General features: G+C 48.7%; 1 protein-coding gene and 2 long non-coding RNA genes across 8 annotated transcripts in view; 2 read left to right on the top strand and 1 right to left on the bottom strand.

The window, feature by feature from the left end:
• Positions 1-19,161, top strand: part of LOC138805975 (uncharacterized) — a 49,584-nt gene extending 30,423 nt beyond the window's left edge. For 2 of the 3 annotated variants that reach the window (XR_011365694.1, XR_011365696.1), the window contains 2 exons: positions 6,793-6,985; positions 7,641-8,204. This is a non-coding gene — a long non-coding RNA (uncharacterized lncRNA). Of the gene's footprint in view, positions 1-6,792; positions 6,986-7,640; positions 8,205-17,191; positions 17,374-18,836 lie in introns of those variants that run through there. The other variant, XR_011365699.1, reaches the window with a different exon arrangement.
• Positions 1-27,407, bottom strand: part of Zhx2 (zinc fingers and homeoboxes 2) — a 123,514-nt gene that overhangs the window by 54,283 nt on the left and 41,824 nt on the right. For 2 of the 4 annotated variants that reach the window (XM_069991335.1, XM_069991334.1), the window contains exon 2: positions 7,616-7,686. The gene's annotated coding sequence lies outside the window, so the exon portion shown is untranslated. Of the gene's footprint in view, positions 1-7,615; positions 7,687-8,037; positions 8,057-8,232; positions 8,250-27,407 lie in introns of those variants that run through there. The other 2 variants (XM_069991337.1, XM_069991338.1) reach the window with 2 other exon arrangements.
• On the top strand, positions 10,347-13,255 carry LOC138806330 (uncharacterized). Its single transcript, XR_011365793.1, has 3 exons — positions 10,347-10,389; positions 10,956-11,115; positions 13,093-13,255. It is a non-coding gene; the product is annotated as an uncharacterized lncRNA (long non-coding RNA).

The following is a 27,407-nucleotide window of genomic DNA, read 5'->3' as shown; positions in this document are numbered from 1 at the left end:
ACTGTCACCCAACCATAGATAGGTTTTTCTACAATGCCATGACTTGGTTGAATTTTGTAACATGTTTCTGTGACCTTACACACGAATTCTCTCACTTGTCATACTCAAGAAATCCTGCCACAAGGACATGGAAAAACTATCTGACCTTCCAGCTCCCTTTTTGTTCTCCATCTTCCTCTTCCAATCCATTTATTTAAATTAAACGCCTATCTTTAAGTAATCAGCTCAATGAAGAGGAGAAGAGGAGGAGAATGCAGTCAAGAATCTAATGTATACCTTACAAAATTGAGGGAAGGGGTGAGTAGGGGAGGGACGAGTAAGAATGGAAAGGGGTGACAATGATCAAGACTGTGTTCCTAAACTGCTTTGTTAAATGGCAACTCCTTTGTACAACTACTTACAGAAAATGACAAAAATAGCTCATTTTACTTTGGATGAGCTCCCACCTAGTACCAGAGATTGGACTTTTGAGTAGTTAAGCGTCTTCAAATGCAGCCATACCCCCCTTCTTTCCTACCTACAAGCTGCCTCTCCACCTTCACACCCTGCCTCTGCCCGCAGACATACATGGCCTCCAAGGCATCTATGCAGCCTTCCTCCTCCCAGAAGCACCTGCGGGGCCCTGGTTTCCATGGCACCATGTGTGTGATGGATGCTTGTGGCGGGCAGCAAGCTTGTTTTTGTACTGCACTTCATGCCACATCAGAGTGGCAGATCCTCTCTCTGATCAGCTTCAGGACCATGGGCAACTTCTCCAACCTTTCTGAGCCTCAGTTTCCTGAACTGCAAGGTGAGGATAATGAGGATGACAGGAGATTTGATGAGATGGTATCATGTCCAAGATGGCACCGCGCCTGGATACCAGTACATGTTTATCACAGGCTTGCTGTTAGTATAATTGTATGCACAGTTCTCAAAGGAGTTTATTTAGTGCTTTCCTACTTTAAGTGTGTGTGTGTGTGTGTGTGTGTGTGTGTGTGTGTGTGTGTGTGTGTGTGTGTGTGTGTGCTGATACTGGAACTTGAACTCAGGGCCTCTTACTTACCTTTTTCACTCATGGCTGACACTCTACCACTTGAGCCAGGTTTCCACGTCCAGCTTTTTGCTGGTTAATTGGACATAAGAGTCTCTTGGGAGTTGTCTGCCCAGTCTGGCACCAAACCTCAATTGTCAGCTCTCAGCCTCCTGGGTGGCTAGGATTATAGTTATAAACCACGGTGCTACGTATTTTCTGTACTGACCTAGGTCTTCTTGTGTGTGTGTTTCATTTTAAATGGCACGATGACTGCTAGTGTATGTAGTGTTATTATTCTCCATTTATGGATGAGAAAAATTGAAGCACAGAGAAGTTAGGCAGCTTACTCTAAGTCATGCAGCTACGAAAGCACCATTACTTTTCTCTCTCTGCTTTAGTGTACTTACTCATCTTTCTCACTGGGCATCTGGAATGTGAAATAAACTTCTGCCTTCAAGTGGTTAGCACAGTATATGACATACAAGAGTGACAGTGACGGAGGGTGCCAGAAGGTGGCCATTGTCCCTTTGGGGCATCGGGCTTGGTCCCCCGGTCCCTACACCAGCTTGTTACTGAATCAATTAAGTAGGACAGTGGCCCCTTGACAAGAAGGCATGAATAGCTGCGCACACTAGCACACACAGCACACCCTGGCTCTGCATATGCTGTCTTACACTCCAGCTCGACTAAAATGCCTGTGCGCAGGTGGCTCACACCTGTAACCCTAGCTAAGGATGAGATCTGAGGATTGTGGTTCGAAGTCAGCCGGGGCAGAAATGACTGTGAGACTCTGATCTCCAATTAGATACCAAAAAGCTGGAAGTGGAGCTGTGGCTCAAGTGGTAGAGCCCCAGACTTGACTTAAGAAGCTTAGGGACAGTACCCAGGCCCTGAGTTTAAGCCTCAGTACTAAAACCACCACAACAAAATACATTGGAAACAAACCAGTCTTTCAGCAGTCTCAGATGAGCAGGAGTGAAGTGAGCAGATCGGTGTTTAATAATGCCTTCCTGCTACCCGCATCCTCCAGGAGCCGTTGTGACATTCTACATTAAAAATGTGACAAGCGTCAATTGCCGTGAGTAGCCCATGAATGGCATCACAAGGCTCCTTGCTCCACAATGCTCACACCTTCTGGTGACAAACCGAATACACGCATAGGGTGGCAGGGGGGTAGGGGAAGGGGAGGAGGAGAAGAGGGGAAGAGGGGAAGACTGCTGGCTTTCTGAGTCCTCTGCAGTGTGGATGCTCTTCTACTCGCCTGTCAGAAGCATAATTCTCATTAAATATTAAGGAGCTGTTTGTTAAAATAACATCACCATGGTAACGTGCAGGGGGGTAGGGGGGGTGCTGCCCAAATGGCAGCCTATTTAAATCAAGTGCTTGGTCCCATGGAGTAAGCATCCTGAACCTCCTGGTGACCAAGACTCTGGATGGTCCAGGGGTTTAGGGCATGTGGCTGTCCGTGATGAAGATGTGGGCTGTCAGATCCTGGGGCTGGATTTGTGTTTGTGGTATGGGTGGGTGGATGGATGGAGAAAGATGGACAGACAAATAAATGAAGGCCAAAGCTAAAATTCTAGATGCTTGTGTCAGGGTGTTTGTGACAGCTCCCCCTTTTTTGTCAGTTGTGGGGCTTGAACTTGGGGCTTGGGTACTGTCCCTGAGCTCTTTCTGCTTAAGGCTAGCACTCTACCATTGTGAGCCACAATACTACTTCTAGCTTTCTGGTAGTTAACTGGAGATGAGAGTCTCATGGACTTTCCTGCCTGGGCTGGCTCTGAACAGCAACCTTCAGATCTCAGCCTCCTGAGTAGCTAGGATTACAGGTGTGAGCCACCAGCACCTGGCTGTGACAGCTCTTCTATGTTTTCATTGCTGTTGGGTGGTAGAAAGGAATTTTGCCAGCAAACCGGGGAGAGGGGGGACAGGGACGTAAATGGGGAGAGACAAACCTTTCTCTTGTCTTAAGGGAGAAATAATGGTAACAATAGGGAAGCAAATAAAAAAAAGGTGTAGGGCCAGAGTGCTCCTGGTTCAAATCCTTGTTCTGCCAATCATCTCACTGTGGAACCATGGTGAGTCAGGTGAATGATTGCTCCCTCAAGCTTGAGCCTCTGTGTACCTGAGAGGGCCCACTGTGTCTGTCCTCATGTCTGAGGGTCAATCAAGTCCAGATACCATCTCTATTACTCCAGGGGCCCTCCACTGCTACAGACACAGAGGGGAGCCCTGACCATCTATCCCAGCATCTGAAGCCAGGCTTGGGTGACTCCATTGCGCAGGTTCTATGTGATGCCAGCATTCGGGCCAGATAGAGGCCACGTACAACCTGCTGTGGTGCCACAGGGGTTGAGTGTAACCATCAGAGTTGGGTGCTTGATTCCCAGGTGGTGGGACCTTTAAGAGGTGGAGTCTAGTGTAGGTGGTTAGGTCACTGGGAGTCTTATCCTTAGAAGAGAGTAATGGAGTTCTTTCAGGACCCTCATTTGTTCTCATGTGGTGAAAGCAAGCCCCAAGTCCCTCTCCTTCGTCCCTCTGGCTTCCTGTCTTACTAGGTTGTCCACATGTGTCCCCACCATGGTCATGTGATCTGTTAGGAGACTCTCACCGAAGGCCAAATTGATGAGGCCACTTGACCTTTGACTTTCAGCCTCTAAAACTGTGAGCTAACCTTAGGGCTGGGCATGTGGCTCAGTGATAGAGCAGTTGCTTGGCATGCACAGGGCCTTGGGTTCAATCCCCAGCACTGCGACTACTGGAAGCTTAATCTTTCTCTTGATGGTTCTCAGAGACAGACAGGAGCGTGCTACTTGAAACTTCACACCCATTATAAACAAGGAAAGCCCATCCTTCGGGTTTGCTCACACCTAAATTCTGGTGTGAATCCTGCTTCTCCCTCCAGCAGGGGTGGAATTTGGGTGTTGAAAGAGGTGGCTGTGCTCTAGTTGCCATTGGCACGGGGCCATTGCCAGAGAACCCTGCTGAGGGACTCAGCACACTGCAGACAAGTTCATTCACGCATGCGCCTGTTGGCACACCACAGACTTGTCCATTCATGCACGTGCATGTGGAAGACCCTGGTTATCCCCTACCCAGAGGACTTGATCAGAGCAGCTCAGATGGAGTATTTAAGTGGATTATTTCCTATGGAAGAGAAACCGGGGAGGAGAAGGAAGAGGCCCTGAGTTAGCTGGAGTCATGTCAGGGTATGTCACCACTAAACGATTTAAGCAAGCCCCTCTTGGGCATGAGCATGGATGGAGGTGGTGCAGAGCGCATACCTGGAAAGCAACTTTTGTGAGCGGTGTGCCATTATTTCCCTGTTTTACAGATTGGGAAGTTTGGGGTGTGGGGGGGGGGGGTCGGGAGGGGGTGGTGGGCAGCGACGGATTCTAGCTCTGTTCTACACTTTCTTATCAAGGAGTAGGAAAAAATAGCTCATTCCCAGCAAATCCAGCCCTGTCCCTCTCATCCATTTCCCCTGGCTGTTTCAAACAGAAGCCAAACTGACCATGCAATGTTTCTTGACTTCCTTAAATGCCTTGCTTTTGTTAGAGTTTCAGTAAAATTCCAGTCCTAAGTACATAGAATGGCCTAGAGAGAAAAGTCTCATGGGTTTAGCTAGAGGGTCAGTCCTGCTTAAGCACAGGTCCTGGGTCCCCAGGTCTGTGCTGAGTTTGCTGGCTGGGCTAAGTGGGGTACCTGGGATGAAAGGTGTAAAGCTCATTTGCATGCAGCAAGCCTTAAGGAGATGCCTTAACTTTACTTGGGCTGCATCTATACTGGTCCAGATTAGTGAGTCTGGGCTAGGCTTTGCCTCTCTGGTGTAAAACCAGACTGACAGCAAGCCACAAAGAGCAGAGTTGGAAGGCAGCCTTGGGAATTGCTTTGTCTCAGGATAATGGAAAGTGGCACGCATACTAAAGTCATCCTTTTGAGCTCTTGGCAGACATCACCAATCCATTGTAGCATACTGTGTAGTAGATCTGTATCAGGACCCTTCTCGGTAGAGTGCTCCTGGGTTCCTCATCCCCTGCTCCCCTTTCCCACCCCAGGTGGAAGAGGGGTTGGGGCTACTCCTTATCTGCTGGTGCATGGGAAAAGAGACTGGTGATATTTTTAGACCCATGTGGCACAGGCTCTGTTTGTGTCAGAAACAATTTGGCTCATCTTCCCATCCTACACTCCAGCTAGGGATAGAGTTAGGATGGGGTACAGGAGCCCCAAAGCAGGCCCATTCTATAGCCCCAGGCCTATTATTAATGTAAGAAATAGAACCTTGAACATGCGTTTCAGGCTAAGGCAGTTTTTATCTGAAATAGACTACAAATCCTGGGGTGGTGGGCGCTGCCTTTTGTTAAATGAAGCATTGTTCTGGGAATCTAGTGACAATCTGTCTTTTACCCTTGGGGACAGACCCCAAGGTCCATCCTTGAGGTCTTGGGGGTGGGGGCTTGAGATGATGCATCCAGGCTCGAGTCCTAAACGACTTCCCATCAGTATCAATGACATCTCTCTGGTGCCTATGATTTGCGGTTTTCAAGGCCACTTCTGTGAGGGAAGGAAAGGATGGGATTCACGCCATGCTAGCCATGGATGGCAGAGCTGCCTCTGACTTTGGATCAGAGGCAGAACCAGGAGGGGCCGTGTGAGAGGGACCTCCGTCCACCTTCCCACCGCATCTCCACGGTAGAGAAACGGCTCAGAACACCCTTGTGACTACATCAGGACATCAGACTGAAGTCGCCGCTTTGCCTCTGGTCCAACAATGGGCCCTAGCCCACATCTAAGAGCACGGGCTGAGAGATGGTGGGGGGAGGCACATACTACACACAGGCACAAACAGCTCTGTGTGAATGGATTCATCAAATCCTCAGGGCCACACTGTCCCCATTTTACAGATGAGGAGACCAAAGCACAGAGAAGCTGGCAACTTGCCAGGGGGCCCACAGCTAGTAGAAGAGCTGGGTAATCTACTCCAGGGCCTTTGTCCTTCAACATAGATACCACTTCCCTGAACACCTCTCTCACTCCTTAACTCAGCGCTCATTTATTTACTGAGCACCTCCTACATGTGAGGGTCTGGGAATGCAAGGACACACTGTTCTGTCTTGCTTGAAGCTTGCTAAGGACCCTGCCGAATCACAACTCAAATTCAACCTTCCTCCTCTTCCCCCCCTGCCCCCCCACTTTCCTTTCCCCTCCATGCCCTCTGATCGCGTTGGACTCACACCAACATACAGCTTGTAAACAACACTGTCAAACTCAAGCATCTTCCGGGCTGTCAGTTACTCCAATACACCGGGCCCAGCTGTGGCTTCCCACAGCGCCCAGCCCTCAGGGGCCCTGGGGAAATGCAGCTGCAGCTGACCGACACGGGGTGAGAGGCCCAGACACAAAGCATCCCATTATTCAGACTCTCCCCTGAACCCTGCTTCCTGTTCCCAGTTTGGACCTGGCGTTCTTGGGTCCAGCAGTCTGGATTTTGGTCACTTGAACCTGTGGGACTGTTCTGACCCCTGCCAAAGGGTCCCAAGCCGCTGGGTGAAGCCAAGCTTATAATCCTCTCATGGCCATCTGCTCAGGTCTCACCTACTTCTGCCTCCTCCGCCATGCTGGGGAGTGGACAGTGGGTGGCTTTGCCATGTGTGTCCCCAGGTGTGTGTGATCCAGATCTCAGGCCAAGTCCCTGGCTGGTGTGGCCAGTGGATAGCTTTCTGTGGCCTTGCTTGTACGAGGAAGCCTGCCAGCAAAACTACCATCCTGCTTTTCAGGCTGCCCACCCCAGGTATCTGGTGTCATACCTGCAAACAGGCATGCCGTCTGGAGTCAGCTCACAGACAGCGGACAGTACGGCACTAGGGGACCAGAGAGACCCAAGGTTGTCTCATCCAATGGCTTCCTCAGCAGACCCAGACACCGGAAGTCCGTGCTGGGAGTGTACACACGCGGCCTCCAATCTGCCCAGTGAGTCCCTACGTCCTCCCCTTTCTCCTCACACTTGCTCCACGCGGGGTTCTAGACTGCCAGACAACAGGGTAAAACACTGCCCTCCGCAAAGCTGTTCTCCATCATTTTCCAGGGCCGTGTCTCCTACTCCTTCTTGAATTCTGCCAAGGCCAGGGAGCTCACTATTAACCTGAGCTGCATGCTCCACCTGGGCATGGCTTGTCTTACCTTAGGCGGAAGCAAGAGCGACAGACACTAGGGCGAGTCGTTCAGAGATGCCTTGCCTGAGCCCTGCCTCCTCGGGGCGATTGCAGTGGGTGCCAGGGAGCTCCCACTCTGTTCTAGGCTTCCCCTAATCCTCCCCACACAACTCTGGGCACATGGCTGCTGAACAAGGAGTGTCCACTGCGGCCACAGCAACAGAGAAGGCACAGCGCGGCCACCTGGGGCCTCTCAAGCTTGTAAGGAAGTCTGGCAGGGACCCAGCAGATTCCGAGGGCCTCACACCTGGATGTGTATCTTGTTCTGTGACCAGGTGTGCTCGCTCAGATGGAACTGGTTTCAGAGCCGCCCCATGCCCTCCCATGCCTCTCCTTCAAGCCAGGGAGGCCAGGTGTGACCGAGGCCACCAGGCAGGGCATCACTCACCGCTCTGGTCTTGCTTACATCCTAGGAATCGGCTCACAGCTGGATTCCAAGAGCAGCCGGTGCAGGGAGACCTGCAGAGAAGAAGCATTCAGCCTTAGAAGCAGGGGCGCAACACCTGGGTGTCCATCTCTCTTTTCGGACGGGACTGAATCACAGGAGACTGGATGGAGTGGGGGCAGGGAGGAGGATAACACGAAAAGGCATCTGTGCAAGGACCTCGCTGCTCATTAAACCAACCTCAAAAATCTCCCAGCTTTGTGGCGAGTCTGAGACAGAGAGAGAAAGAAAGAAAGGGAAAAAAAAAAAAAAGACCCTAACCCCGGATGAGTCAGCAGTCGGTATAGCAAGGCCGGCTTTTAGGAGCAAAAGGAAAGGGGAAATCCTCTAGGGGGATACATCTGAGGGGGTGAACCCCTCCTTACCCTCCCTCCGCGTCCCCTCCTGTTCCCACTGCCTGTTTCCAGCAGCAAGTCGTGAGGGACTCCATTTTGGTGTGGTGAAAGGGAGAAGCTCTGTACTTAGGCCTCAAGTGGAAAAGACACTGCAGTCCTTAGAGATCCCCCCCCCACCCCGCCCCCAGTTGTATTTATAGCCCCAGAGACTCCTGCCAAACGCACCCAGTGTGCTTTGAAAATTCCTCTGGAGATCTGTAGTTGGCAGAACAAAGCTGTGCCCGGCTCTGAGGATGCTTTCCTTCCAAGAGTGGCAAGTTGAGGCCTGAGCCCGGAGGCTCTGTAGCCTCCAGTCTCCAGAACCAGGCAGGCGGAGGCAACTGGGGACGACCAGGTGTGTGTATGGGGGAGGGGGAGCAATCAAAACTCGATTTTTTTTTCTTGTTTCCTCCAGAACTCTCAGGTAAGCCCAAACTGCCTGCTCTCCAAGAGCCACCTTTTGGCTGGACTGAAGTAAAATCTCTTCGCCCAGAGGTAATGCTTATCTGGGTTAAACCACGCCACACATGGCACACACCTGAGCAACACTCTTTGCAATTCACAGGTGAAAAATGACGCCACCTGGGAGCTTGTTGGCAAGGCAGGGCCTCGGCGCTGCAGAATCAGACCTGCATTTTAACAAGGCCCTCGGGTGATTCTGGGGCGTGCAAATGTCTGCAAAGCCTGGTCTGTCATGCTCTTAAATCACGGAAGGAAGAAAACTGTCGTCTGATCTCCAGGCGAGGAAACAGGCTCAAGGAGTGACAGCTCGCTTGCTGTGGCTGTGGAGCTGTTGAGCGGAGTGGATTCAAAGCACTGTTCTTGCATTTCCAGAACCTGCCAGCTTTTGGGCCTCAAGCAGAGGGTGAGGGGCAGAAGGGCCACTCTCGGTGGGAATAATGATGGAAGGACAGTGGGCTGGGATGGGCTTGTGGCCTCAAGCCTGGAACTGATGGGGGCGGGGCAGTCTGGGTATATCTTAGGGCACCCAGAGGGAGACACTGGCTAGGAAAGAGGCAGGTTCTTTCCCCACCCCCCACCCCCACTCCCCAAATTTCCCCAGTCAGTACTTCTGGATTTTCTTCCTGTTGGGGAATTTGAGCTGTTGAATCTACTCACAGTGAGTAATTCATTTTGATTGCAGGAAATTTAGTTTTCTCACCCATTGCCCTTTGGCCTTTCGGTGCAGTGTGAGAATCCACTGCCAAGAGCCCAGGGAACCTGGGTTTTATGGTTTTGTTGGTGTGGGGGTATGAACTGAGGGTCTGGGTTCTATCCCTTAGCATTTTCACTCAAGGTGGCTGCTCTACCTCTGCAGCCATATCTCCAGCCCAGTCTTTTGCTGATTAATTGGAGATGGAGTCTTACAGACTTTTCTGACCAGCTGGCTTCAAACCTCAATCCCCTAGATCTCAGCTTCCCTAGCAGCTAAGATTATAGTTATAAGTCACTAGGGCCCAGCTTCTTTTTTTTATTTCAAGATACAGTGTGCCTTGTTGTGTTACTATTCTCACCAGAGCCATGCTGTGCTATAGAGTTGCATGAATTCTGAGTGGTCTGTTACAATTCTATCCCCCCAAAGCGTGATTCTTACATTTTAAGAATGCCAATAGATCCACAAATGCATCTGTCACTCTAGAGCATCACACTGGAGGTATTAATATCTATGGATAAGTGTGTAATCGAGGGTGATGAAATATTGGCCAGGCTAATATTAAATATTGAGTAGATTAACAATTCTTTCTTTCTTTTTTTTTTTTTGGGGGTCCGGTCATGGGGCCAGAACTCTGGGCCTGGGCGCTGTCCCTCAGCTCTTCAGCTCAAGGCTAGCGCTTTACCACTTGAGCCACAGTGCCACTTCCAGCTTTTTTCTTATGTGGTGCTGAGGAATCGAACCCAGGGCCTCAGGCATGCAAGGCAAGCGCTCTACCACTGAGCCACCTTCCCAGCCCAACAATTATTTCTTGAGTACCCGGATATACCTGATTCTGTGCTAAGCCCCAGACAGACCTTCAAGAAGTAAAACTAGATCTGTCTTTAAGAAATTTTTTTTTAAAGGGAGAAGAACATTCACAGAAGAGTGTGAGAAGAACATATAGAAAGGCACAAGGTAGGAGCAGTTACCAGAGCCCTCCTGTGTCCCTGGAGAGCCTCATCTCTGGGCTGCCATAGCCAGCAAGGTCTGGCCCTGCTCTCTTCACCCCACCCTGTCTGGCTCCCATGTTCTAGCTCACTGGCCTCTCGCATCCTTGCCTGTGCTTCATGAAGCTCCTGGATGTGCTGTGCCTTCTTTCTGGAATGTTCTGTTCTCCTTTCTCTCCTTACCCTGCAGACTGAAGGGAGGTAAGACACAGAAAGTTTTGGAAAGTGCTGTGAGCAGGTGAGTTCACAGCTCCTCTTATTGACACTAGCTGCTCTGATCTTTAACGGAGGAGCAGCACTTGAGCATGGAGAGAGGGAGGATTTGGCTAGGGGTGGAAGAGCCAGTGATTCCTAGGGCTGGAGAATCTCACAGTGTGTGTGGGTTCTACTTCTCCATCTCTGCTTTCGCCTTGAACTCAGTTCCTCGTCATCACTCATAGACATTTGGTATTGACTGGCATGGTGGGCGGGGCTTGGAGACTGAAGGCGGAGTCTGCTCCTGCTTCTTTCTCACTCTTGTTCTGTATCCTTGTGGTTCACAGGCCTTCTGAGGACCTTAATTCCCTCCCCCGCCACCCCCGGCAGGACCACATACAGAAACGACCTCCTTAGGTTTTTTGGGAGCCATCAAGGGCCTCAATGCACTCTGAGGCCAACAGAGCCTACAGCTCTGCCCTCATCAGCAGTGTCATGAATGAATAACTGATTTTCAAGTTTTCCCAGAACTCCAAACGTGCGCACATTTCTTTCCTTCTTTCTTGGTTCAGGACCCCTTGTGCCACTGGCCCTATAGAGCAAGACTCAAGGATGGAAAAAAAAATCTGTGGACAGCATCTCCCCCATAAGGCTCATTTAGGCCCATTTTGGCCTAATCTAAACCTGTCAAGTTGCTCGAGTCTGCAGGAGAGAGACGCCCTCCCCTACTCAGTATGTTGTTCTCTCCAAATGGTTCATTCCATTCCATTTTTCATTCAGCAAACACGTAACAGATGAGTAAGTACTCTGGTCTAGTAAACAGGTCACGGTGTCCTGAGGCAATAGCATCATATGGATGGGAGGGACGCAGAAGAGAGAAACAGGGAAGGGAGGACAGTCTGGAACAAGAGAGGGTCAAGGTCAAAGAGGGTAGAAAGCTACAAGTTAACTAAAGTACATAACTAAACTTGGTCATCATTCTGCAAGCTGAAAGTGCAACCAAAATTGCTGGCCTATGTTCTAGTACCAACAGCCTCTGCTTAGTGTTCTAGTAACTGCTGCTCCCTCTGAGCCTGTGCTCTGTGAAAGACACTGGGCCAGGGCCCATGCCCCTTCTCCCATTTCCATAGCAGCTCTGAGGAGCTGGTATACAACTATCCATTTTCCAGATGGCAAACCTGAATCTGAGAGAGATTGAGTTACCCAGATCTGCAAGCGTAGAGTCCCAACCCAGTCTTGAAACTCAGGCCTCATTGGTTAATCCTTCTATTTCCCCCACACTGTGTCTTCAACTTTGTGCCTTAAGTTTCCTCAATGTGGAGAAGAGGTTAATTTCAGAATGTGTGTGTGTGTGTGTGTGTGTGTGTGTGTGTGTGTATGTGTGTGTGTGTGTTGACATGGGGGGACTTATAAGAATACTGAATTATATGCTACAATTGATCTCTAGTTATCTGACAATATGTCCTCTTCCAAGTTGTCAGGAAGAGGTGCTCAGTGCCATCTCTTCCTTCTTTCCAGCAAGTCTTTTTATAGGCCACTGCATATAAGGTGAATCCTGATCTCACTGGATCGGGGACAAAGACTTCAATGGCATTATTGTGCTCATCTGAGCAAAGTGCAGTGGTGGCAAGATTGCACACACAGGTACACGAGGACACAGCATGTTGGGTGATGCCCCAAAGGCAAGTAGCAAGCCAGGCACAAGTGGTGGAGGCATGATAGGCTCAGAGCCTAGAAGCCAGCCAGAGGCTGCTGCAGAGAACATTAGAGACCCAAGTCCCTAGGTTTCCCAGAGATTTGAAGGCTTAGCAAGAAGTGGAATCTCCAGCCAGAAGCCACCAAAGACCTGGCCTCTGCCTGCGACTCCACATAATGGCCCTCTAAAGCAAGGGTTGGATGGGAGGAATGATTATCCTGTTTATCTCTAGGTTGCCTCAGGGATTCTGGAATCTGTAGGAAGGGTTATCAAAGGTAGATCTGATTCTTTTAGGGGAAAATTCTTCCTCCTACTTGGCCTGAGCTTCCTTCTGTCCAGCTTCAGGGGATCCTGGCTCTAGCATGGTTGTTGGCAGATGTGAGGGAGAGGAATATACCTCTGGTGTGTGTTCATGGCTGCTTCCTGGAGCAGAAAATGGAAGCTGAGAATAAGCCCTGCAAGATTAGAGACATGGGTGAGCTGGGATTTGAGTTCTCTGGGTGGGCTTTAAAATCAACGGCAGCACAGAGAATCACTCTGGGAGATCCAGGTTGGTCATGGTGTCCAGTGGACAGGAGTCAGAGTGAGTGGCCAAGGTGGCTAAGGGAATGGTTCTGAAGATGGAGGTGTGACGATGGAGGACTTACAGATACTACCTTCAGAGCCCTGTACCTGTCTGCTGCTTTGCTCTGGCTCCCAGCTACTCCTGGACCAATATGTTTGGCATTTCTGGTTGGAGTTGACAGTGAGATGCTGTTTACCATTGGGACTTATGTGTTATCTTCTCTGAGTCTTCGTTTTGCCACCCATGAAATGGAATGCGATGGGTATTAGCAAACAGCATGAAAGTGACATTCTGAGATCTGAACCCAAACCTCTCTGCTTACAACTGCCTACCTTCCCCCAACTGTCTTTTGAATATGGGATATGATGATGATCAGGGGACACAACAGTGCCTCCTAAGTGCTGGTTTTGTTTCTCTTCTTTTCTGATCACCTTTCGCCAAAATCTAGGTATCCTGAGATATGAACTCAACCCACAGCACAGTGGAGATGGACACAGGGAAGGCAGCTAGCTGTGTTTTCTCCCAATTGCATCTTATTCCAAAACCTTTATTAAATGTCTTAAGTATTACTTTGCCTCAGGGTCAAAATAAAATTGGCAGAAGTTTTCACTTTGCACTCATAAATGATTCTCGCTCAACTCTTCTTTTTTTTTTTCTAGTGTGTGTGTGAGAGCATAAATGTACTGACTCATAGCTGGAAAAACTCTCACTCCCAAACACATTCCAAATTTGTCGAGTCACATGAATTGAGTAACAGTGCTTTATGTGGCTGGTAGCTCCCAACTGGCCAGCAGCTGAGCCAGTGATCAGAGTCCCATCCCCCACCTCCCCTGCTCCCTGCCAGAATGTAGCTGGAGGCATTAGTATAGGCATGAGGAAGGCACAGAATGAAAGGTCTAGAAAAGATCTGCCAAGAGCTAAAGACAAATGAACTTCAAGGCACTATTATGTATTTTAAAAAAAAAAAAGGAAAAGGAAAGATACTTCTAATGGTGCTGGCAACTTTATATGCACCATGCATTTAGCCAATCAGATGGGTGCTAAGATTATCCATACTTTACAAGTGAGGAAACTGAGGCATGGAAACATTAATAATGTTCCAAGGTACAGAGGCTGCACCTAAGATGCAATCTAGTTTGGCTTGGAAAGTTGCTCTTCCATTCCAAATCATTCACTCTTGAAAGGAGAGGACTATTTTTTTTAATATATAGAATAAAGAACTCCACTCACTCTGCATATATCTCTCCAACGCTTTGAATACAAACGCTGCATCAGATATGAAAGAGGCTACTGATGAGCGTAGGAGGAACAGGGACCATTGGGCTCCTGCTTTCAATGACTTTGAAATTATGTAGAGGAGCTCTGACAAAATACACAAATAATTGCAATCAGGGTGAATGGAGAGTACCCACAGCAGACCACAAAGTGTCATGGGCAGGAGGCCTTAGGGGGAGGGGGGCTCTGGCTAGGGGGACCTGGAAGGGCTGCCGGGTAGAGGTGCCACTGACGCTGAATGGAAGGGCTCCCGGGAGGTGGCTAGTAGAGGTCTTGTTCGCCTGATGCTGGAGTTTTCCTCTTGGTTCTGAGTCAGGATTCCACCCACCCCAGCCTAGGTGGGGAATGTTGTCTTGGTGGTAGCCCAACCTCCACATCTGGCAGGAGGGGAGCACCAGGAGAGGGGAAAGAGAAGAAGAAGCACCCAGGGACCCGGATGGACCTGGAGCAGAGGAAGAAGGGCACGAGAGCCAGGTGGAGGAGTGGCCAGCACAGGCGCTGAGACCCCACCTGCTTCTGGTTGGCTCTGAATGAGTTTCTGTGCTTGAGCCTGGGCCTACAGGGAGGGAAAGGAAGGAAGAACTTGGACATTCCAGCTGGGTGGGACCTTGGAGAGCGCCCAATTCCTTTCTTTGCTGTGTGGAAATGGGACCCAAGGGCCAGAGAAGCTGTATGGAGGAACTGAACCCAAGTTTTGGGAATGAGGCCAGTGACAGCAGCGCCTGTTGCCCTGATGGTCTAGAAGGCCGCAGGGTCTGAGAAGAACAGTGTGGGCAGCCAGCCTTTCCCATACCTCCTCCTTAGAGGAACTCCTTGCCTTACACCGAGGAAGTTTCCAGAAAACCACAAGTGGGCTCTCTGTGGCCAGTTTTCCCTGCGAAGATGTACATCTGGTTGTGACTCACACAGCTGGATTATACATCCTGAGTGAAGAGCACGCGATCTCCAACTGACAACCTGCACACCCCACGGCGGCCATGGAGGCTGTCCTTCCCAGCCAATCCCGACGTCATTCAAATACCTCCTTGCCTGGACCGTCCCATTCTGCATAGTTTCTCATAATCCCTCAAGGCTCTTCAAATTCCCCTCCCTGCATGTCCTCTACTCCGGCAGGCCTTCTCCACTCCTGCCCTTATCCCTGAAATCGCATCAGATGGGTTTGCAGCCCAACCCTGCTATACCCAGCTAAGCAGTCCTCTCTTCCCCCACCCCCAGGTGGGTGGCGGACTCTGAGGAAGGGATGGCGTGCAATAATAATCACAGCAAGCCCCACAGGTATCCACACCTCATCTGGATCCAGTGTGTCCTGCCACCAGGCCTCTGCACTTGCTGTTCCCCTGCCAAGAGCTCTTTGCACAAGTCTTTGAATGATTTCTTGTCAAGTCATCTCCCAAATGAGGCCCTTCCTGACCTCTCCTGGACAGCTCTCATTGGTGCCTCTGTCTAACCACTGGACCCTCCATCTTGCTACCTATGTTTCCCCTTGTGTTTTGGTGTGAGTCATTGTGCCCTGCCCCCTATTGGGTTAATTTTCTTATATCATATAGCCTATTCTGAAATAACTGAGTTATTCATTATGTGCCCACACATTTGCTGGTTGGTTATCTGGGGCCCCTCTCCTCCCAGTAATAATGTGTGCCAGGGGTCTGTTCTGTCTTCAATTATTATTATCATTATTGTTGTTATTATTGAAGTCCCAGCATCCAGCGGAGGGCCAGCATGGCGGATGCACTTTTCCTTGGAGGGCACTGTGGGTGTGCATTCATCTCACTTTTCCTTGCACTGTTCCTTGTGTGGTTGGTACCCTCCCCATTCTGCACACAAGGCTCAGAGAACCTAAATAGGTTGGCTAAAGTCATTTGAGGAGTAATTGGCAGATAGAAGCAATCACCCAGAAGCTGTGTTGGGTTGGTTCTCCAGACCTTTTTCAGTGAGACCCATGGTGCCGGAGAACCAATGCGAAGGGTGCCCTGGTCCTACCTGCCCCTCGGTCCACTGGTGAAGAAACACCTGGTATTCATTTCCTCTTCTGTGGATGCCCAGGGAATCAGGGGAAAGCTCCTTGCCTACCCCCTTCCTGCCCTGCCAAGCTGTCATTATGGAAAGTATGACCACAAATGAACAGGGCCTGAGAATAGGACCTAGCCATCTTCCCACACAAAGCCCCATCGTTAAGCAGTTAATGAGAAGCAGGTTAATGCTGGGTCGGGGGAGGACAGGAGATGGCCAGTGCTCTACTTACAAAGAATAAAATCATTACATTCAGGTCAGTGGAGGGAGCTACTGGGTTGAAACAAATCTGGAGGCCAAGGGGGAAGGCGAAGAAGAGAAGAAGGAGCCAGGGGCTGACTCACAGCCCAGCCGCCTTCTCCAGGGACAATGAGTGACAATGGAGAGGCGTGACTTGATGTCCTGGGGTCTCTGCACAACTGGGAATTGTGCCGTGAGTGTGTGGGGCTTCTCTCTCACAATTGCCCGCGTGGGTGCATGTGCATACACACACACACACACACACACACACACACACACACACACACACACACACACGGGCCTCTCCAATCCATACTCACTCATTCCTTTCTCCATTCAAATACACTTGGAGGCAAATTTTAAGCCTGCTAATAGAACTTTCTTAGCCAAAAGAGAACCATTGTCTCTAAGACCTGTGGTGCCAGTTTTGTTTTGTTTGTTTGTTTTTTTATAAACCTGAGCATGTCATTGTGATTGCCCAGGCCGAGTCCTCTACTCATCTGTTTTGTTTTGTTTTGTTTTTGGACAGCAAGGCGTTAAAACTCAGGACCTCACACTTGCCGGGCAGGCACTCCACAATTTAAGCCAGGACCTTTTTGCTTTTTTTTTTCTGCTAGGGTTTCATGTTTTTACCTTGAGATCCTCCTATCTATGCTTGGCTTGTTTGTTGAGATGGGATCTTTCTAAAAGCCTGGGTTAGCCTTGAACAAAGATTCCCCTAATCTCCAACTCCTGCGTAGCTGGGATTACACACATGAGCCACTGCACCTGGCTCTATCACTGTACCTCTTCAGGGACACCGTACTTGGACCTCAGATGTGACAGGTAGAGCCACCTTTACAGGGCATACATCTACCAGCACCAAGAGAGGGCAGGAGAAGGGGGGTGTGCCCAGGTGTCTTGGTGCCTGGATGCATAGATCCATGATGCCATTTCTGGAACTAGCACAAGCTCCCCCCGAAAGGGAACACTTCTCTTTGCTGGGGTTGTTTCTGGTGATGACAACTTCCACTCCTTTTTAGAACGTGTCCTTGCACCTGCCTTGGACCAGGCATATAGACTAGTGAGCAAGAAGCTACAAGATGAAGCCCGTGTCCCAATGACCCAACAGGAGAGCTGAGACTGGAACTTGAGGAGGGGCCTGGGACCAATCTTCGGGATCAGGGATGGTTGCAGGCTGCAGAGACCCACTGGAGCAGGCTCTGTGAGTATGGGGGCAATGAGGGAGGTGCTGGGGGCGTGGCCTGAACCCTCATATCAAAGAACAAGTGGAAGATGATGGGCAAAGAGGAGGCCTGGGGTAGGAGGATGGGGCAGGTGCACATAGGCCCATTTCAGACACAGGTAGAGACTTGCACGAGGGAAGGGTGGCAATTTCAGGCTGGAGGAAGTTGGGGAACACAACCAAGGGTCAGAAAAAGAATCACAGGGGTCGTGTCCTGTCTAAGCCGCATTTTTGGACCATAGATGCCATTTGTTTGTTTATTGGCTGATATGGAGCTTGAACTCGGGGCTCAGGCTCTGTCCTCTAGCTTCATCACTTAAGGTTAGCACTATGCCACGGCGCTATTTCTAGCTTTTTGGTGATTCACTGGTAATAAGAATCTCACACACTTTTCTGCCCAGGCTGGCTTTGACCTGAGATCCTGAGCCTCCTGAGTAGCTAGGATCATTATAGATACGAGGCACTGGTGCCTAGCTGCTGATGTCTTTTGAAGGTGACATTTGGGAACACTGAGGAGTGTGCACGACTTTGGAATCCAGACATGGCAGTAAGCGCATCCCACCTGTTTGGGCCTCAGTTTCTCTGGGGGAATCCATCACAACAAAAATGGCAGCTACATTCACGTACCTGGCTCTGCTCTGAGTGCCTATGTCCAGCTCAACTCTTTTTAATTTGCTATGCTATTATGATCACACAAAATGGACATGTTTTTGGCTACTACAGTGCTGGGTCTCTCCAATAGCGTTTAACATGGCATTTAGCTCCGCTTACCTCAATTTTCCTAAAGTCAAGTAACAAGCATAAAAACAGTCTTTCATGGAACCGCTCCTGACTGTTGTTGATATTATTGTAAATTTTCCTTGGCTTCATCTCATAAGAAGCCATCAAAGGGCAAAAGTTATTCCAGGTCTGAGCACAATATTCAAACGAGAAAGAAAGAATCACTTTCAAACATTAGCAGAGGGAAGATCCTGGAGAGATTGGCGATAAAAAAATGTTACTCAAAGCCTGAAATATTAGAAGGTAAAATATGGGAGGGGGGTTGTTTTTCTTTTGTACCAGGCCCAACATTCTGAGAAAGGTCATTCATTGCTCCCTCATTCACTGGCAGTGGAGGGTGACGGGGCGACAGGGAGCTAGTGATGGAATTCTTTACCTACTGGCCTGGGCAGGGGAAAGAGGGGGTCTGAAAGAAAGTCTTCCTCAGTGCCCAGGAGTGGGAATCCCCATGATTTATCTGCTCTCTGCCAGAGAAGGCTGAGGAGCTGGGGAACCCCTGTTTATATCCTAGATGGTGGTGGCTTCCAGGGCTTTCAGGGAACCCCAAATCTGTTCCTCCTAAAGACTCTCCCCATCAGCCTCCCATTGACCTGCCAGGAACCCAGGAGGCTGGTGGGTCTCCTCGCCTGTCTGCCAACACCCACATGCATCTCTCCTTACAGGAAGGCTGTCTACCTGCCTGGCTCTGAATCCATCACCTGTGAACCCCGCTGCCATCACTCCCCTGAATTTCCACAGCAGCCTCCTGTGGCCTTCCTAGTTCCGTTTTTGCTTTTTCCCCATTTTCCAAAACAAAAAGGCCAGATCGTAACATTCTCCAAATATCAAGGCCTAGTATGGTGGGCCTCTTGTCTGCCTTTCGGGCTCGGCGTCTTCTTCTCTCTTCCGGGATGCGCCAGGTAGTGGAGACTCTGTGCCCTCACCTCTGCAGTGAGCAGGTGACACCTCTCTCTAGGCTGGCTGGGAGTCCCAGGAGCAGGACATTGTATAAAAGGTGTTTTGGAACTATACTTAAGTGTTTGATTCTTGTTTCAGTGTTTCTTGGGTGTCTCTCTACCTTTCTTGGTTTGCAACTATATATGCTTTTCCTATATCAAGATATTTCTACACATAAGTATTATGAAGACTACCAGTATAGCCCCATCCCAAAGAGCCCAGCTAGGGTATTCTTGGCACTTGGGCAGTATTGTTTCTTCTTTGAGTAGAAAAGTAGAGTGTTAAGTAAAAGGAGGCCTAGTAGGATCTCATTTAGATGGCAAACCAGTTAATTCCCCTATAGAAATGATGACAACATGATTGTCAATATCAACATTGAAATTTTCCATAGAATTAGCTAACACCTCTTAAGTCCTGACTTGAAGCTGTGTATCACAGTTTTTGTGCTGTATGTACCAGTATTAATCCCATAACAAGCCTAATAATTTGTATAGATGTGAGAACTGGAGCTCAGAGGCTAAGTCACTCACCCAACTACACACTACTAGAAAGAAATGAAGTCCCAATCTTTTCCTGGGTGGTTTTATAGCCTCCTTTCTTTGGTTCTCCCTATGTGTGCTGGGGGAAGGGGGACCAGGAATGTGTATATTTGTGGAAGAGGAATAAAGATAATTAATGGGAGTACCCAAGCACAAGACCAAGGCACGTGAATGTAGTCATTTGGGCAGTATGTTCTCCTTTACCTTAAGCCTGGATCCTTCAGTTTCTGCTATCAGAGGGAAGAGTGAAAACCAGCAGGGGATGCTCTCTTATGAAGACAGGTTCCTTCCTTCCTTCCTTCCTTCCTTCCTTCCTTCCTTCCTTCCTTCCTTCCTTCCTTCCTTCCTTCCTTCCTTCCTTCCTTCCTTCCTTCCATCTGAACTCAGGGCCTGGGCACTATCCCTAAGCTCTTCTGTTCAAGGCTGGTGCTTTACCACTTGAGCCATAGCAATGCTTCCTCAAAGGTTCTGTTTTAGAACAGAAGATGGAGATATTCTGGCCCAGAGAAATTTTCCTCCCCTGTAACTTCCTCACTACCTGAACAATCACAGGAGACAAAGACAGCACGAGCACACTGCAGATCTGTTTCCAAGCCTGCTCTTCCTGCCCCTAATTGGCTGGGCCACCTTAGACCAGTTACCACCTCTCTCTGGGTCCCAGTATTCTAGTAAAACCAAACATCTGGACACCTTACTCCCTTCATGTCTCAGACTTATTTTCTATGTATGATCTGTTTGCCCTTAGGGGCCAGGGTTGGAGAAGGTAACATGGCTAAGAAACAGATCCCGGGCTGTAATTGGCCATTTTCAATGCCAATTTCAACACTGTCAATCCCACTGAGCTCCCTGAAGGGCATGGACAGAGGACCTTTGCATGTTGAGATTTTTAAAATAGTTAGATAATGAGCCCTTACACCACTGCGTGGAGTCTCTGGCTACCCGGTGTGATAGGTGCGGGGACAGCAATTCTTCTTTTTCCCGCCCCTCCACTTTCCTTCCTGCTTTCTTGCAGGGCAAGAACACAGATGAAGATTGGAGGGAAGGCTGCAGACAGGTACAGAGAGAGGGCTTGGATGACTGATTTCCTGAGCTTCCTGCCAGACGGAAAATTAACTGTAGAAAAATGTAAGCATGGTGTGTAAGTGTGTGTGCGTGCATGTGTGTGTGTGCACATGTGTGCATGCATAGGTAAATGATGAGAATCAGGAGTTGAGGGTAGGAAAAGCCCTCATAGTCATCTATTTCTTCTCTAATCACTCTTTGTTTTGTACTTTTGTTTTGTGCCAGCGCTGGGGCTTGAACTTAGGGCTTTGCACTCTCCTTTAGCTTCTCTTGCTCCCTTCAAGCATAGCACTCTATCATTTGAGTCACAGCTCCACTTCCAGCTTTCCGCTGATTCATTAGAGATAAGAGCCTCCCAGGCTTTTCTGTCCTGCTTGGTTCTGAATTTCCTAGCTCAGCTAGGATTATAGGTGTGAGCCATCAGCACCCAATTATGTATTCTTTTTTTTTTTCTTATAAATTAGAGGACAAGAAGTTCCCTGAGAAGATATATGTCACTAGTTCATGACCCAGATGCCTCCATTTCTATCAGGTGAATGTTCCCTAGGTTCTGACACTAAGAGTCTCATTCTAATGCCTTTTTTTTGGGGTTGGTTGTGGGGCCTGAACTCTGGGCTTGGGCACTGTCCCTCAGCTCTTCCGTTCAAGGCTAGTGCTCTACTTCTTAAGCCACAGCGCCACTTTGGGCTTTTTCTGTTTATGTGGTGCTGAGGAATCGAACCCAGGGCCTCATGCATGCAAGGCAAGCACTCTACCACTGAGCCAACCTCCCAGCCCTCATTCTAATGCCTTGAGGGTAGACAGAACCCATCAGCCAGGCCAGGTACCCTGGAGGTGCCCCTCCCTTAGCATCACATAACCTGGGCTCTGGAACAGTCGATCCATGCAGTATAGTAATCTCCTTGGTGGGTCATTCAGCTACTCTGGGTCAATTTGCTTTCCTGCCAGTCAGGTCTAAACATTGCTGCCATCCACACTACACAGGCCTGGGCCAGATTAGCACAGACCTGATGTCTACCTTCTTACCAGTGCAAAGGTGTGGTGTGGTGTGTGTGTGTGTGTGTGTGTGTGTGTGTGTGTGTGTGTGTGTGTGTGTGTGTGTGTGTGTGTGTGTGTGTGTGTGTGTGTGTGTGTGTGTGTGTGTGCGCGCGCGCGCGCGTACTAGCATTTGAACTTAGAGCCTGGATGCTGTCCCTTAGTTTATTTGCCACTGGCACTCTACTACTTGAGCCACAGCTCCCCTTTAGGCTATTTGCTGGTTAACTAGAAATAAGAGTCTCACAGACATTCCTACCAGGTTGGCTTCAATCCTTGATCTTCAGATTTCAGCCTCCAGAATAACCAGAATTACAGGTGGAGCCACTGATGCTTGGATCCCATTCAAGTTTTTTTCTTTTGGTGGGGAGGTACGGGTGGGAGTGGGGGAGAGATAGTTCTAGGGCTTGAGCTCAGGGCCTAGGCACTGTCCCTGAGCTTCTTTTGCTCAAGGCTATTGCTCTACCATTTGATCCACAACCCCACTTCCAGCTTTGTGTGTGGTTTATTGGAGAGAAGAATCTCAGACTTTCCTGCCTTGGCTGGCTTTGAACCACGATCTTCTTCTTAGCCTCCTGAGTAGCTAGCATTCCAAGCATGAGCCCCTGGCCCATGAGCCCCAAACAAATTTAAAAAATTTGGTGTCACATACATTAATGAACATTTTCATTCAGGAAATAACCAAACACATGCCACCAAAATGGCTAGAATTTCTGAACCAAACAAGGTAGGCATTACAGCCCACAACAAAACCCAAACAAACCCCCATGATCATGTGATAATTTAAGCAGCCAGCACCACCATATCCTGAGCACTGTACAGTTTCTCCAGGTTTCTGGAGGCACCCATCATGTGAATTTGGGGGAAAAAAGCTTCCTGAGCAGCTACTCAGGTCTGCTCAGCGCCAAGTCCCACAATGCTACCAACCCCGCCAGTGTGCTTTGCTAATGCAAACACGTAATTGTTGGGCTTATTTCCTTCCCTCAATGCCAGGAATGCAAAAAAGCAGAGAGGACCCCAGGGAGGCCAAAGGAGGCCATCTGAGGACACAGGCTGGGCAGGCCTCTGCCACTTCACACGGAGGTGGAAAACACATGGAACTCATTGGGCCCAAGAGACTGTACCAGCTAAAAATATGAGCAAGTCCAAGAAGGTTTAGATGAACGGGTGAGTGAGGGTGAACTGGTGAGTGGAATTAGAAATGTGCAGTTTTTATTCTGAGCTTTTGCAGCTTGCTCGGTTTGCTGTTAGCAAGACAAGGCTCAGCTGAACTCGGCTCGTTGGCTTCACGGACAGCAAAGGCTCACAGCTCACAATCTGGTATGTGCAATGAGAGAACAAAGGAAAGAAAGAGGAAAGAAAGAAGAAGAGAGAAGAGAAAGCAAGGAGGGTAGGTCTACAACGATTGCCTGTTTCAACTTATTACTTGTAAAATTATCACACAAGCAAAAACTCTTTGTAATTAATTAAAAAAAAAAAAGATGCCAGGTACCAGTGGCTCATGCCTGTACTCCTAGCTAGCCAAGAACCTAAGATTGAGGATTGTGGTTTGAAACTAGCCCAGGCAGGAAAGTCCATGAGACTCTTATTTCCAATTAACCACCACAAAGTGAAGAGACAGTGTTCAGGCCCTGGGTTCAAATCCCAGTACTGGCACATGCATGCATGTGCTGTACGCACACACGCGCGTGCACACACACACACACATTATTTCTGATATCCAAAGTCTTTAGCTATGTCAAGGTTTTCCTGAGTTTCCATGATTTGTGTATGTGTTTAAAAATGTCTAAATTCAATATGTAGCTTGCATTTTTAGCACATCTTTCTGTATCATGTATGACTGAATGATTTCTATCCCTTTCTTCACATTAGTTTATGTTACTGTTGAATTCTTTTACTATTCAGTTTGAATTGATCATTATGCTTTCTTTCCCCAGTTTTCTACAGTATAAAAACTGCTGGAAAAATCAGTCTCTCTTGGTTACTTACATTTGGAGAAATAGTAATGAATCTCAGAAGCAAAGGGTGAAACATCTGTAAATCCTTTGGACGTTTGAAGGATGCTGGTGGGAGGTGGGGGTGGGGTGGGTGTTGGGATTCTCCAGTGTTTTCTAGCTCGCTAGAGTCCATTGGAAAAGCTCCCAGCAGGAAGTGCCCTGACACTGCACTGTGCTTCCTCTCTCTTCTCCAAGCTATTTGTTTATGTCGATGACTCTCCCCTAGCTCTTGCAAGCTAAGCACTTGGATTGCTAGAGATGTACACCACTGGGCTGAAGCACTCCCAGGCTTGGCTCTTATGGAAGAGAAAAGCTTCTCTCTGCTGACAGATCCAAACACATGGGTCCCTCCTACCCTACCTTTACCACCCTCCCCCACCCTGTTGGGTGGCCTTTGTCTTCCACTGGACCTGTTGAAAGGGGGCTTGTCTGGGCTGTGGCTCAGTAATCTGTGAAGGAAAGAATCTGTCTGGAACAGGATTGTTTCCCCACACACACCCCTGTGTTTCCTTTGTGCCCACTAAGAAGAAATCATTTCCTTTCCTCAGTCCTAACTCTACTAAACCATTAAACACCAGTGGAGACAGGAGGCATTTATCTGTGGGCAAGTGTGAGTGCTGTGTTCTGTCACTCCAGCAGGGATGAAATGAAGCTGTGTACATGGTGGCCACCCCAAGGGGCTGAAATGAAATGCTAACGTGGCAGCATCTCTGAAATGTGTGTCTTTTGTTTTTGGTTTTTAATTCTCAAATTTGGTCTCCATTTCCCACCTGTAAAAAACCATGAGAAACTTGCAAAATTAATGCAGCTGAATTTCTACCCCACTAGCCTCCCATCTCTGAAGCAGGAGGATCAAGAACCTGAGGCTAGCCTGAGCTACATCATAGCAAGTCACAGGTCAGCCTGGACTATGTAGTGAGACCCTGTCTCAAACACAGAACAAAACAGAAGTAGCATTGATAGGTTTTAGCAGCCAGGGATCACAGCTGTAATGAAGAGTACTTCTCAGTCAAGCCTGCATCTGGGTTTATCCACTTACTACTAGGTGACTGAGGACAAGGGCTTTCTCCCCAGCCCCCCCCCCCCACACAACTGTCTCTCTGCATATCTGAATGCCTTAAACATATATAAGCCTACATATACATATATGCTTTGTTTTACCTGATGTCCAAGTTGACATCTATTCTTATTACATAGTCCTCATAACCAACATTAAAATACTTAAGTGTTTTCTACACATGTGTGAAAACGGAATACATGACACCTGTTAAAAAATTACTTTATAGAGGAGGGGAAGGAGATGAGAAAGGTAATAAAGGGAAAATTCGATTAAATTATATTGTATGCATGCATGGAAATATCACAATTAATAAAAATGTGAAAAAGTGCTTGTATAAAATTTAATTCTCCAGAGTTCCTGCCTTCTTCTTCCTTCTTCCCTCCCTTCCACCCTCCCTCCCTTTCCCTTCCTTCTCTCTCTCTCTTTCTCTCTGGCTGAATACAATATTTTCTTTTATTTGGAGTGGGCAAATGAATTGTACTCTGCCAGCTCCTGGACACTGCATAAAATATAAACCAGTCACAAGATCCTAGTGGAGCCTGAGCTCACTGAACCCTGTTATATTCCCTGGGAGAAAAACATGCAAGGAGCTTTCCCATGGACTGCCCATCTGCTGGGGGTGGGTGGGTGGGGTAACCACTGAGGTAAACTGAGCCGCTTTCGCTTGCTCTTATGACCAAGCCTCTCACTCTCACACTCTTTCCCTTCCTCCCTCCCTCCTCCCTCCCTTCCTGCCTCCACTTGCTCTCTTTCTTTCTTTGTTACTATTAACATCAAATTAGTTGTATAAGTGGGGTTCATTTTGACAAGTCTGTTAGGTCCATCTGGGAAAAATGGCCTCTTCCCTTTGTTCTCCCTAGGTTCACACGTGGCCCCTTCCCTAGAAGTCCTCACCCAGCACTGGTAACCCAGGTCACTGGTGTACCTGGGGGCAGTGGAAGGTCCCCCAGGCTCTGAGGTCATTGGGTGGCCACACCTCCTTCCTGCTCTTTGCTATGGCCGCCTCCCCTCCCTGCCTGCTCCATCATTAGTCCCTCCCCCTTTTCCCCTTTCCCTTCCTCTTTTTTTTCCCTTCCCCTTCCCCTGCGTCCCTAACAGCCTCTACATGCCTCCATCTCATCTGGGCCAGTAGTTTGACTAGCCTAATAAACGTCTCTGTCTGAATGAGGGTATGGCAGTCTTCTTTCGGTGAACCTTACATTCTGCTGCTGAAATCCAGGAGGGGCTGATGTCAGGAGTCACTGGATCCCCTCCTCTCTCTTTCTGAGGGTCAGTTCACCTCCTGCCCCCTGCCCCCTCCATGGACCTGAACTGCCAAAGGAGCCTCACATTGGACTTCGTGCCTTTTCCATTGCTGGCTACACATCCACCACACTGTCATTTATGTCTGGTGAGTGACTACTGTTTACCAGCCCTTCTGTTCCATCTCACTGGCCATGCCAGAGGGACTCCCTATGCCTTTTGGCCTACTTTCTTTGTCCACAGGGACTTCTCTCTACATCCTTACCAGACATCCTCTAAAGGACTCCACATATCTAAAACACCTTATTTTTATTGCCACAGTTTCTGCCAATACAATGTTGAATGGCCAGAGGTTCTATACATTCAGGCTCTCCTTGCTCATCCTTCTCTCTGTCTCAGGTCTCTCCTGTCTCCTAGCCTCAGCTATCTCCTCTAGAAAGGTAACTGCCTCTCCCCCCCACCCCTCTACCCCTGTCCTTGTGGTCTTGAGAGTGAGAAGTAGGCTGGGCCCTGAGGGTCTCCTCTAGGATCCCTCTTGAAGGCTAGCCATCCTGGGTTTGAATTCTCTTAGCTAAATGTCTTTCCTGCAGAGCACCCATACTCTGCTAGCGTGAGCCCCTTTCTTTTTGCTTGTCTGTTTGTCTGCTTTTTTGCTTGCTTACTTAATAAAGTTCCACTCAGTTTTCTTACCATTGTGACTTATCCAGAAATTCACCATCTTGGCCACGTGGTGGCTTTTCATGTGATCTCTACCCTTCTAGCAAGGGTTCAAAAGTCAATTTGTATGCAAAAGTGTCTCTTTGCCAATTTTTTATTTTTTGGTCGGTTGTGGGGCTTGAACTCTGGGCTTGTCTGCTGTCCTTCAGCTCTTCAGCTCAAGGCTAGTGCTCTACCACTTGAACCACAGCACCACTTCCGGTTTTATGGTAGTTTATTGGAGATAAGAGTCTCATGGACTTTCCTGCCCAGGCTGGCTTTGAACCATGATCCTCAGATCTCAGCCCCTTGAGTAGCAAGGATTACAGGCATGAGCACCCAGCTCCAAAATTTTTTAAAGGTTTGGCCGGCTCTGCAGGCCAAAGGGGAAAAAATTCAGGCAGTTTTAAACTCAAGCTGCAAAGAAGCTCATCAGATTTGGATGTGAACAGATGTGTCTAATGTCTGTTTCCCAAGTATTAAAGCCACTTTGGATACAGAGCTGACAATGGTTTCAGTCTTAAGTAGTCAATCTTAATCAGTTGCTGTTTCAAAACTTTCATCATGTCTCCTGAGTTTTGTCATTACAGATTCTATCTTCTGCAGCATTTAGTCAGAGCCAGAGAAATAAATAAGTACTTATTGGTCAAACTTAACTTCTATTCT

Source organism: Dipodomys merriami, unplaced genomic scaffold (genome assembly GCF_024711535.1).
Source record: "Dipodomys merriami isolate MVZ:Mamm:240054 unplaced genomic scaffold, mDipMer1.0.p SCAF_4, whole genome shotgun sequence".
Lineage (NCBI taxonomy): Eukaryota > Metazoa > Chordata > Mammalia > Rodentia > Heteromyidae > Dipodomys > Dipodomys merriami.
The sequence above is the reverse complement of the archived record's forward strand: the minus strand, read 5'-3'. Positions and strand labels throughout refer to the sequence as shown.